General features: G+C 35.0%; 1 long non-coding RNA gene across 1 annotated transcript; it reads right to left on the reverse strand.

Moving 5' to 3' along the window:
- Nucleotides 1-3,413: 3,413 nt before the first annotated feature.
- LOC110913129 lies at nucleotides 3,414-4,152 on the reverse strand. The gene is made up of 2 exons (XR_002578385.2): nucleotides 4,095-4,152; nucleotides 3,414-3,615 (listed from the first exon to the last, which is right to left on the reverse strand). It is a non-coding gene; the product is annotated as an uncharacterized LOC110913129 (long non-coding RNA).
- Nucleotides 4,153-12,167: the final 8,015 nt, after the last annotated feature.

The raw sequence follows: 12,167 nt of genomic DNA on the forward strand, positions 1-12,167 counted from the left end.
TTGAGTTGACCACGCCCCATGTTGACTTAGCACGGCCCCGTGTTGGCTGCCATATTTATCTTTTGCAGTTATCTTTATCTTCTTCCCAGTATCCATGTTCGGACACGACCTGTTTCAGGGGGACACGGCCCCGTGTCAGCCCTCTGTTCTTGTTATTTTGATGTTTGGATGTGAGCCGGGTCTTGGCGATCTACGACAATTCCTTCTTCTTAACATTTATGTTGGATTTTGCTGTCTTTTTGCTCCTTTTGCAAATTTAAGCTGTTTTATCCCTGAAAATATAAAAGGAACGAAAACACGAGCTTTTTCCAACATTAGTACTAAAAAGGGTTGCTTTTACGCCGTATTTGACATAATTTATATGTTGTATTTTGATTACATCAGCGCCAACTTCGGTAAAGTGTACACTAGTTTAGTAAAGTGCACACTTTAGTAAGGTGTGCACTAGTTTAGCAAAGTGCACACTTTAGTAAAGAGTGCAGTAGTTCAGCAAAGTACACACTAGTTCAGTAAGAAGTGCGCACTTCAATAAAGTGTGTGCTAGTTCAGTAAAGTGCACACTTCAGTAAAGCTTAAAGCTTGCACTAGTTCAGCAAACTGCACACTTCATTATAGTACACATATTAGAGAAGTGCACACTTTAGTAAAGTGCATACTTCGTAATTGGTAGGAGGAAACCACGGACGGTCATGATTAAGAATGAATACATACGTCGGTTTTTATAAGGGGGATTGTATGTTTGGATGATGTAGCTAGGATTTGTATCTTGAATGTGTTTGATTGTAAGATGTAGGTAAAATTTGGATAGAACAATATGTATGCACATACTGGAATTTAATATATATGAATGAGTGGGATTTTTACATATGTGTACGTGGCTTACAATACGTACGAGTTAACGGAACTAATCATGTTACTTTTGAGAATGGAATGAAGGTGTAGGGAAGTTATTCTTTTCTTTTGAATGTTCGTTTCCTGGGTGCAAGGATTGTATTCAGGAGGATAATCTAATGGATTATCACATATTGGAAGAATGCGTCATGTCATTTAAATTATATATGTTTTAAATTACTTACATTGTCGCCAATTACTAGTGTTGTGGATGTGTACGGTGACTGCGGGTTACATGGGTCATCATCATCATTAAGAGGTACACGCGGTTGAAGATCGAGTCCAAATGTGGATTGTACCGGAGTATGGTTGCTTAGTTGTAAATGTATGTAACATTTGGTGTATTTAATAAGTAGGAATGATGTAATTCATGTAAAAAAGTCATTTTAATGGTTTTCAAACATCTTAGAACATATATAAAGAATGAAATTTTATGGTTCGTATTTCCGTGCGTCTTTTCAGTTAAAACGTGTTAGGGTCTCACAATTATAAATGTGTGTGCATATGTATATATATAATGGTTAATTTATTATTTTTATTTTAAAGGTAAAAAGAAAATTAAAAAATAAGTGTGTATATACAAATGTGTGTATGTGTATATATATATATATTGTATTTATAATATTTTTTTTTGTTTTTTATTTAAGGATACAAAAGAAAATGTTAAAAATAAAAAAAAATAAAGAGGTAAATTGACAAAATCATCCCTGAGGTTTGAGAATTGTCAAAATCGTCCATTACTTAACAATACACTTTAACTGAGTTAGTGATTTTGATAGAAATGACAACTAAAATGAAACCTAGGGACCCATATACAAAAATTTATTTTGGACTGAAGTGGCAAAAGTGACCTAAACTTAGAGACAGTTTTTGCATTTTACTCAATTTTTAAATTCGGTTTCAAGATTAATTGTATTTTCTTTATAAACATCATTGAGAAGATGAAGGCAAGGATTCAAGTAGTTGATGAGAAGCATAAGCTACGGTTTGAGATATATTAGATTTACTCTAGTCATATAAGGCTATACATATGTAAGTTAGATTGATAATATATAAATCATTCCTTGGTAAGTGGATTTGTATTCCTGGATCTAGTGCATCATGGGCTTCAAAGAATTTAATCTTGCATAACTAATTCTATTAGGATTATTCTTCGGGTTTCAGGTTTCTTGGGTCAGGTTTTTTAGGTTTTTGACCGGGAAAAAAAGACCTGATAACTGACCCATTTAAAGTTTAGGTTGATTGGGTTTGGATGATTCAGGTTTGGGTCTGGTTGTTCAGTTTTCGGGGTTGGATGTAAAATGAAAATAAATGTTTTTTTTTCTTTACAAAATATCATCAGAATTCAAACATGATTTGACAATATGATATTATAATGTTCAAAAGTCCAAAAATTCAATGCTCCAAATACTAGATACTCCAAACCAAAACTCATCCATAAAAACAACAATAATGTTAGGGTTTTTTTTTTCGGGTTTTGTGTTTGGGTATTTCGGGTTAGGTTGTTCGGGATTTTGGCTTGGGAAAATGTCCTGATAACCGATCCACAAAAAGTTCTGGTTGGTCGGGTTCGGGTTTTTTCTGGTTCGGGTTATTCGGGCATTCTTTAATTCGGGTTCGGCTGCCTTTGAATTCGGGTTGGGTTTTGGGTTTTAGATAAAAATGGACAGCCCTAAATTCCATTATCGAATCAAAGGTTGTGGCATTATCTGCTGGTGTGTGTGCGACTACACAGCTATTTACAATGAATTTTACACACGAACTCGGTTTTAATATTTATAAAAATAATTTATACCTTAATATTAAACACTCACAAAAGGACAAGTGTATCCTGTCATATATGTAGCAAAGTATGGGTAAGAACCAGATATTGATCCATGGAACACGGGCAGAGTTGAGTAATAAATCTTTGTCATTGATTTACGGGATAAAAAGATATGTGAATGAGTGTTTAACTAAACTTATCTAAAACTATATTTAAGACATAATAGACTCAAAATATGAGAAATATATATTATCTTGTTTCGCAAACATCCTAAACATGTTATCTACATCATGTATGTCACAAAAGCACTTGATCAACTTTCCAATTGCAAAACAGTTAGTCATCCGCTAGGAGTTTTCTAACATGATGATTCTTTGGAAAGTTAACGCGATGGTCACACGTTAACCACCTAAAATCATTCATTAGCGAGCTATTGATATACTTTCATGTGAACCTTTAAAGATAAGTTAGTCATCCGCTACGAGTTTTCTAACCTCACTTATCAAAGAAAGCAATACCGATGGTCATAATACAACCACGAAGATAAGCATTAAAGTAGATCATAAAACAAACTATTTCATTTTACAAGTCTTGAACACAAATCTACCAAGGTAGTAATTTCAACCAAAACCACTAAACAAAGATCATAAACCGCGTCAAGAATGTCACACCCCGATTTTCGGTTTGTGCGGAAGCGTATGGCAAGGTGTGACGAGAGCGGCAATCGTTACAATCAATCGAGTAAACAACACATTTGAAACATAAAAGATGTTCATCCATACATTTGATTCGAAATCATAATTTACATTACATATGTCTTGTTTGAAACTTGAAACAACAACAACTTTAACCACATTATTCAAAGTTCAAAACATAACAACCGAAAAAGATGACATCACAAAAGCTTGCGTTCTTGATAACCACTTGAACATATTTTTCCAAAGCCGTCCACTAATCTCCTATAATACATGTTAATTTTGAAAACGTCAACAAAAGTTGAGTGAATTCATGTTATTTTGTTTTTGCATCAAATGAGTCTCCAAAACATTTGAAGTAATAAAATTTGTTTTTGTATAGTATGATAAAAAAAATTGTATGATCATTAGTGTGTTGCAAGGACACTAATATGTATGTCGAATAGGAGGCAACCAAACCTTGACAATTTATCGTGTGTGTCAACGGCACTAGTTTGGACACAAAGGCACTCTTGACGATCGTGGTTATCGTTGTCGTTAAGAGTGGGGCTTGCCAAAACCCAAATAGATCTATCCGTTTGTTCCTCGGTACTTGTTTATTCATTAATGGCCCCTTTATTTTAACACCTATCCGCATGTGATCAAAATAGTTTCATCGTATTATCATACTATTTGTAACATGTATACATCCCCGAAGTTTAAAACTATAAACATTCAAAGTAAAAGGGGAAGCATGAACTCACAGATTTGCGTTCCATGCAAATCTCTATTCGATTCCTTGTTCGCGGTTCGTTTCTCGACCTACAAGTGTTCTAATCTAGTTAGACACTTAGGTTTGTTTTTGTGTATCGTACAAATATTCTATCTTGTATTTTGTTTTTGTGTTTTCGTATATATATAACTTCCTTGTATATATATATATATATTTATTTTATTTTATTTGTGTTTGAATGGGCTTAATTTATGTTTTAGAATTTAAGTCCATTTTGGGTATTTGGTGTTTATGGGCCTAGCCCAAATAACTTTGTTTAAAAATCCCAAATAACTTTGTTTAAAAATATGGGTCAATCTCAAATTAATTTGTAGGAGTGGGCCTTAGCCCAAAACAAGTAGGCCTAGCACAATTTAGTTTATAGTTGTGGACTTAGCCCAAATAACTTGTGTAAGAATGGGCCTAGCCCAAATTGTTTTCTAAAATATATCTAGTCCATAATATTTGTAAATATTGGGTTTTTAGCCCAAGTATTTTGTAAAGTGGGCTTTAGCCCAATTTTGACTAAAAATACATTTTAGTCCATTGTTTTGTAAAAGTGGGCCTAGCCCAAATTTTGTTTACAAGAAATGGGCATTAGCCCAAATTTTAATTTATGAACCACTTTTTAAACTACATAATTTTTTTTGGGCTAGTAAATAAAATAAAAAAAATAATAATAGTAATACTTGTATTTTTATAAAAATCATTACTTATGCCATAGTTGAACATTTTAGTGCATAAACTTGTGTGATGGTTCGTATTTTATTCTAGTCGTTTACTACTTGTCGGTTTTATTTATTCGTATCGTTTGTCCCGTTTGTGTCGTCCGTCACATTTTACCATTTGCTTTGTTTGTGCCATTTTAGTTTGTCCAAAAGTCCATATAGTCCAATAGTGTCCGAATTTGTCCATTTGTGTTTTCGTGTCCAAGGATGGACATTTTATTTCGTTATTCAAGTTCATATATATATATATATATACATTTTTGGTAATTTTTGTGGATGTGTAGTAATTTTGTATTTGTTCCTACTAGAACTAACACATGATGTACACATCAAAATATATAAACTTATGATACTTGATAAATATTTTTATAAGTACACATTTTATCCAAAAATATATACTTGTCATTTTCATTTTTTTTATTTAGAAATCTTTTTATAAAACATGGATTTATGACTTTGTCCAAAAATTGTTTAACCATGTTTAAAGACCTCAAATAATAATTTCGGTCACAAACTTCTTTGTTTAACAACTTTTAACACATCACAAAATTTATAAAAATTTTGCCATAGTTTTAGTTTGAAATATGAATTTTCCCCAAGTTTATACAAAACTTGTTTTCAAATTATTTCAATACAAAACATCATCAAGTATCAATATCTATCAAAATTTGTCAACAAAAGTAGCATGAACATGATATTGTTCTTAACTTTCCCAAAAAGGAAACTTTATTCCTTATTTTTGCCAAAAATTTGTAGAAATAGATTTTATGAAAAACTTTTGTTTTAGATGTCTTACAAAGTCATTTGAAGCATAAACACGTATTCAAAATGTTTACTACTAACATAATTTCTTGCTTTTTATTATTTCCAGAAATGGAAACTTTATTCAATAAATTTTTCAAAAATTTATTTTCTTGTTTTTAAATGGTTTTTCACATTTTACTAGCATGCATGTTCATCAAAAATTCATGTTCATCACTTTGTTGATGAATCTTGGTTGATCTTACATGCATGTATGTAGATCATATTTTTGAGTAGAAATAACCAAGATTCAAGTTTATTAGCCTAGATTTCTCCAAGTTCATCTTATAATCATAGAAAAATCATGGTTAAAAATAATGATTTCTTTTTTTTTTAATTGTTTCTTGTTATCTTTCAAGTGGGTTTATGATGAACTTGTAAAAGAATCAAAAATAAAAGTGAAACTAGTATGTTATTCTTAAAATTTTTGCAAAGAAACAAAGATGATGATAAGAAATCTTGTTGATCCAAAGCTTCAAGTTCCACCCAAAGGCTCCATCTAGCTTTTCTAAACACCCATGAAGATTGTTTCATCCATAGACTTCCATAAGTGCATGAATTCTTGTATTTGAAAATTGAAATGAAGTTGGTGTGAGGGGTGTTTGGGTTACACGATTTTGGAGAGAGAGAGTAGAAGAGTTGATGGTTTTTGGGTGTTGGAAAATGGTAATGAATGGAGTGTAAGAGAAGGTTTGTTCATTTAGGTCTTACACTAATCATGCTCTTAGTTTTCCAACACATCAATTTAGTGATGAGTGAGCTTATGGTGGGGACCCACTAGGAAACGAAAATCAGCCATGTATAAGGTCTATTTGCTCAATTTTTATATTAAAATCTTATTTAAACAATAAACTCTAGTATTTTTAGAACTTTGACAATTTTTATAAAAATATCTACAAGGTTTTAAGCTCTAATATTTTAAAGTAGTGTGACACTAGGTAAAACTAGTTCACCAAAATTTTTAGTTTGTAATTCGGGTGAAAAAGTCGGTTCGGGTCCTGTACCGGGTTAAATACTGACACCGTGTTTTGTTTAGATAAATACATGACAAAAATTATTTTTGCACATGTTTTACCATCCGAATAATTAATACAACTTTTTGGACTAAAAATTTTATTATTTTTGGCACGGTTCCGGTACCGGCTTTACTGACTGGCAGTTTACTGAACTAGCCGTACAACTTAACGCAATAAGATTCGATTGCGGATTTTGTGTTGTTTTTAATACCCATTATATTATTTATGTAAAATAATATTTATTTTTGGGTTTTCAGACAGTTACTGTTTTGTTCTGCGGAATACTGTACACTTCCGCATGATTGCTGTATTTTTCTGCGGACTTGGACAATTTGGTTTTTAATTGGAATTTTGTAAATAATAAGGCACATATTATTTTTGGACAAAGCTTTTTAGAGAATATTTGTGTAGACATATCCGTATGTCTTGTTTTTATCGTGTCAGACTGTACCGCGACTAGTACTGACAAGTATTGTTTAATCGGGTTCCTATTGTTAGTCTAGGATATTGTTTCCAATCGCAACGTATCTGTTATCATAATTTACTATGATTTTTGTAATTCCTAGACTCTCAAGACTTTAATTAATTAAAATCAAGTCATATACGCGAAAATAAAATTTAAATAGTTGTTCACGTTGTACGGAATTACCGGAATTTTGCCGATTGTCACATTCTCCCCCTGTTAAAGAAAATTTCGTCCCGAAATTTTAGGTTGCGTTACTCTTCGTTGGGACTTTCTTAAACAAATGAGGGTACTTCTTTTTGATTTTGTCTTCTCGTTCCCATGTGAACTCTAGTCCTCGTTTCGAGTTCCATCGGACTTTGAATAGTTTGATACGACTTCTCCTCGTTTTGTGAATCTTTGAAACCAAAACCTCAACAGGTTCTTCGATGAAATAGAGTTTGTCTTCTACATGGATTTCGTCCGGGGGAATAATAAGTGTTTCATCCGAAAGACACCTTTTCAAATTCGACACATGAAAAGTGTCGTGAATGGTATCGAGTGTTTCTGGCAGTTTTAACTTGTAGGCGACGTTTCCAATCTTTTCCAAGATTTCTTAAGGTCCTATGTATCTCGGGCTAAGCTTCCCTTGCTTACCGAATCTAGCTACGCCTTTCCACGGCGAGACTTTTAGCAACACCTTGTCTCCAACCTCAAAAGACAATTGTTTGCGGCGTCTGTCCGCGTATCTTTTCTGTCTGTCTCGAGCCGCCTTGATATGGTCTCGAATTTTGAATATTTTATCCGTAGTTTCTTGAACTAACTCAGGACCTAACATTTGTTTGTCGCCTAGTTCCGCCCAGCATAGCGGAGATCGACATTTACGGCCATATAACGCTTCGAATGGTGCGACTTTAATACTCGTGTGATAACTGTTATTGTATGAGAACTCCACTAAAGGCAAGTGAGTATCCCAATTTCCACCTAAATCCATCACACAAGCACGCAACATATCTTCTAGAGTTTGAATTGTGTGTTCACTTTGGCCGTCAGTTTGGGGATGAAAGGTCGTGCTCAAATTTAATTGGGATCCAAAGGCCTTTTGAAAAGACTGCCAAATCCTTGACCGTCTCGGTCATAGATTATTGACACAGGTACACCATGTCTTGCTACAATTTCTTTGAGATAGATTTCAGCTAACTTCTCAGTACTATCTTTCTCACGGATAGGCAAGAAGTGAGCTGACTTGGTTAATCGGTCGACGATTACCCAAATCATGTCATGACCACGAGAATTCCTGGGTAATTTAGTTACGAAATCCATAGAAATATGTTCCCATTTCCAAGTAGGGATTTCGGGTTGTTGTAGTAATCCAGAAGGTTTTTTTTTTGTTTTTTTTTTAATTTTTTGGTGCTCGACCTTAACTTTAGCACATGATAGACATTTTCCAACATATGTTGCAATATCACCTTTGATATTAGGCCTCCAATAAAATTCCTTGAGATCGTGTTACATCTTATCTGCTTTAGGATGTATTGAATATTTGGATTTATAAGCCTCGTCAAGAATTAGATCTCGAAGACCACCAAAATAAGGAATCCAAATTCTATTCATGAAATATAAGGCTCCATTCTCTTTCGACTCTAATTGTTCTTCCATACCTCTAAGCATTCCTGCTTTGATATTTTCTGGTTTTAATGCTTCTTGCTGAGCATTAAGAATTCGAGAGGTAAGGTCGTTATGAATTGTAAGCCTTAAAGATCGCAAACGCAAAGGTTTAACTCGTTCTTTTCGACTTAGAGCATCCGCGGCAACGTTCGCTTTGCCCGGATGATATTTGATCTCACAATCGTAGTCATTCAACAATTCGACCCATCGTCTTTGGCGCATATTTAACTCTTTCTGGTTAAATATATGTTGAAGACTCTTGTGATCTGTGAATATCGTGCATTTAGTACCATAAAAGTAATGACGCCAAATTTTTAGTGCAAATACCAACGCACCTAACTATAGGTCATGTGTGGTATAGTTCCTTTCGTGTATCTTTAGTTGGCGTGATGCGTATGCAATAACTTTTTCCCTTTGCATCAACACGCATCCTAACCCTTGTCGTGAGGCGTCACAAAAGACTATGAAATCATCCGTACCGTCTGGGAGTGACAGAATTGGTGCATTACAGAGTTTGTCTTTAAGCAGTTGAAAAGCTGCTTCTTGTTTTTCTCCGATTCAAATTTCTTATCCTTTTGAGTGAGAGAAGTGAGTGATTGAGCAATCTTCGAAAATTCTCAATGAATCTTCGATAATAACCGGCTAATCCTAGGAATTGACGTATTTCAGTCGATGTCTTTGGTGCACTCCAATTCTTTATGGCCTCAATTTCCGATTGATCAACATGTATGCCTTTCTCGTTGACTACATGTCCGAGAAATTGTACTCCGCGAAGCCAAAATTCACATTTGGAAAATTTTGCATACAGTTTCTCCTTTTTTTTCAACAACTTAATGATAGTTCTAAGATGGTGCTCATGTTCGTCTTTGTTAGTGGGTATATCAGTATATCATCGATAAACACTATTACGAATTTGTCAAGGTTGCGTTTGCACATGCGGTTCATTAGATCCATGAACACCGCTGGTGCATTTGTTAAGCCAAACGACATGACAAGGAACTCGTAATGACCATAACGAGTTAGGAATGTCTTGGAACACTTTCTTCTTGAATCCTGAGTTGATGGTATCCAGATCTCAAATCGATCTTTGAATAATAGCTCACTCCTTGAAGTTGATCGAATAGATCGTCAATCCTCGGTAATGGATACCGATTTTTTTTATTGTGAGTTTATTCAACTCCCGATAGTCTATGCACATCCTAAAACTTCCATCCTTCTTCTTCACGAATAGCACTGGAGCTCCTCAGGGTGAGTGGCTTGGTCTAATGAAACCTTTGTCCAACAACTCTTGAAGTTGCGTGGACAGTTTTTGCTTTTCCGAGGGGGCTAATTGATATGGAGACTTTGCCACAGGTGCGGCGCCTGGAATTTAGTCTATTCGGAATTCGACTTGTCGTCGTGGAGGTATTCCCGGCAAGTCTTCTGGAAAGACTTCAGGGAATTTCTTTACAACCGGGATTTCCTCAAGTTTTAGCTCCTTGGCCTTCTTGTCAACTATGTGCGCTAGGAATGCTATACATCCTTTTCGTAGGCACTTTCGGGCTTTCATATAGGAAATAATTCGTAATGGCATTTCGTTTTTCCCGCCGTGAACAAGAAGTGTTTTGTTATTAGGAGGGGGATTCGAATGATCTTGTCGTAACATATGACTTCGGCTTGGTTGGTGGATAGCCAATCCATTCCAACTACAATATCAAAACTACCTAGTTGAACGTGTATTAGGTCAATTTTGAATTTTCGTTCTCCTAGTTCTGAGGAACATCCTTTAACAATTTTATCAGATTCAATCACCTTTCCATTCGCTAATTCGATAGTGAATGGAACATCTAGTTTAGTTGACTTTAGTCCAAGCATATCTTTAAATTCTAAAGATATAAAACTAAAATCTGCACCGATATCAAACAAAATAGAAGCGAAATGATCGTTGACAGGGAACGTACCGGGATCACGTTTGGATCCTGTCGTGCCTCTTGAGGTCCAATTACAAAGGCTCTTCTGCGGCCTTTGTTCTCTTTGGGACAGTCCTTCCTGAAGTGTCCCATATCACCATAATTAAAACAGCCTTGGGTTCTCCCTCGTTCTTTATCGTTACCACTGCCTCCTTCTTTGTTAACCACCTCGTTGTTACCCCAACATTTTTCTGTGCGGTGACCCATTTTCCCGCATTTATCACACTTGGTGGCTTGGCATCCACCATAGTGGTGATAACCACACTGTTTACACTTAGGTGCATTTCCATTATATTCCTTACCACTCTTTTCCGTTGTGGCAACGAATGCCTTGGTTTTTCTTACTCGTAGGGGTTTTCTTATGTTTGTTGTTCGACATAGAACCTTTCTTGAAATATGAATACTTTCTCTTATTGTTACTCGAAGTAGACTCCACATGCGTCTCTTTTTTTCACCGCACCTTTATTCAGTTTTCCCATCCTTACTACATCCTCATAAGACTTAAGGCAAGAGTTATAGCCTGAGCAATTCTCAATATGGTTCCTCCAGTTCCACCATTGTTTGCAGTATGGTTTGCTTCATGTTATACGATTGCTTCTGCAACTCACTGGTTCAGTAGAGCAGCAAGCTCAGCTCGTGTTATAGGTAAGGGTTCCGTTTGGGCTTAAAAAGTGTTACTTCGTTCTGGTGCCATGATCTTCATATATATATAAAAGATATATCGAAGAGATTAGACATGATCGAAAATAAAAACATGTCGTCACGCACTATGATCATAAGGTCAAGATAGATCATAATGATACTTATGCAAATCTTTCGCACCATATTCATCACATCCTTGCAGGGATGTAAAATAAATTACAACAGTGTGTCAATAAGAAAATACCAACTTATATATGCCATGTCACCTTTTTACAATTATTTTAGTGAAGAAAACAAAAATAAGCTCAGAGTTACATCACTTCGGTCGATACACGACATATCGTAATATATAAAATAAGGTGAAATATTTTCTTCACATTGTTCCTTGATTGATATTAAGTCTCCAAGTCTTCAACAGTCTTTAGTCTTTCACAAAATCGGGTATACTTCCCAAAAGTCAGTAATTGAACATAACTACCGTGGTGTGGGATGTGAAAGTGAAGACATAGAAATTAGACCGTGAAGGCACATAACCTCCTCCTCGAGACCAAAAATGTGCCTAATGGTGGCAGTCGAGTGGTTCTCAAGGGTACAAATGTGTTCCTCAAATAATAGAGACGCTTTGTGGAATGTAGAGTGTGGAGGTACTGATAGGGGGAAAAATGATAGTAATGGGGCATTCCGGGGGAGGTCGAGTAGCAGAAATCTGAGTCTCAGGATCATGGACTCATCGAAAGGGAAAACTAAGATGAATCTTGGAAGATAAAACTCATAGTTTATAATAATAAGCGGAAAATGGCATGGAAGATAAGGATTAGA

The sequence above is a fragment of the Helianthus annuus genome, chromosome 15 (genome assembly GCF_002127325.2).
Source record: "Helianthus annuus cultivar XRQ/B chromosome 15, HanXRQr2.0-SUNRISE, whole genome shotgun sequence".
NCBI classification, from domain to species: domain Eukaryota; kingdom Viridiplantae; phylum Streptophyta; class Magnoliopsida; order Asterales; family Asteraceae; genus Helianthus; species Helianthus annuus.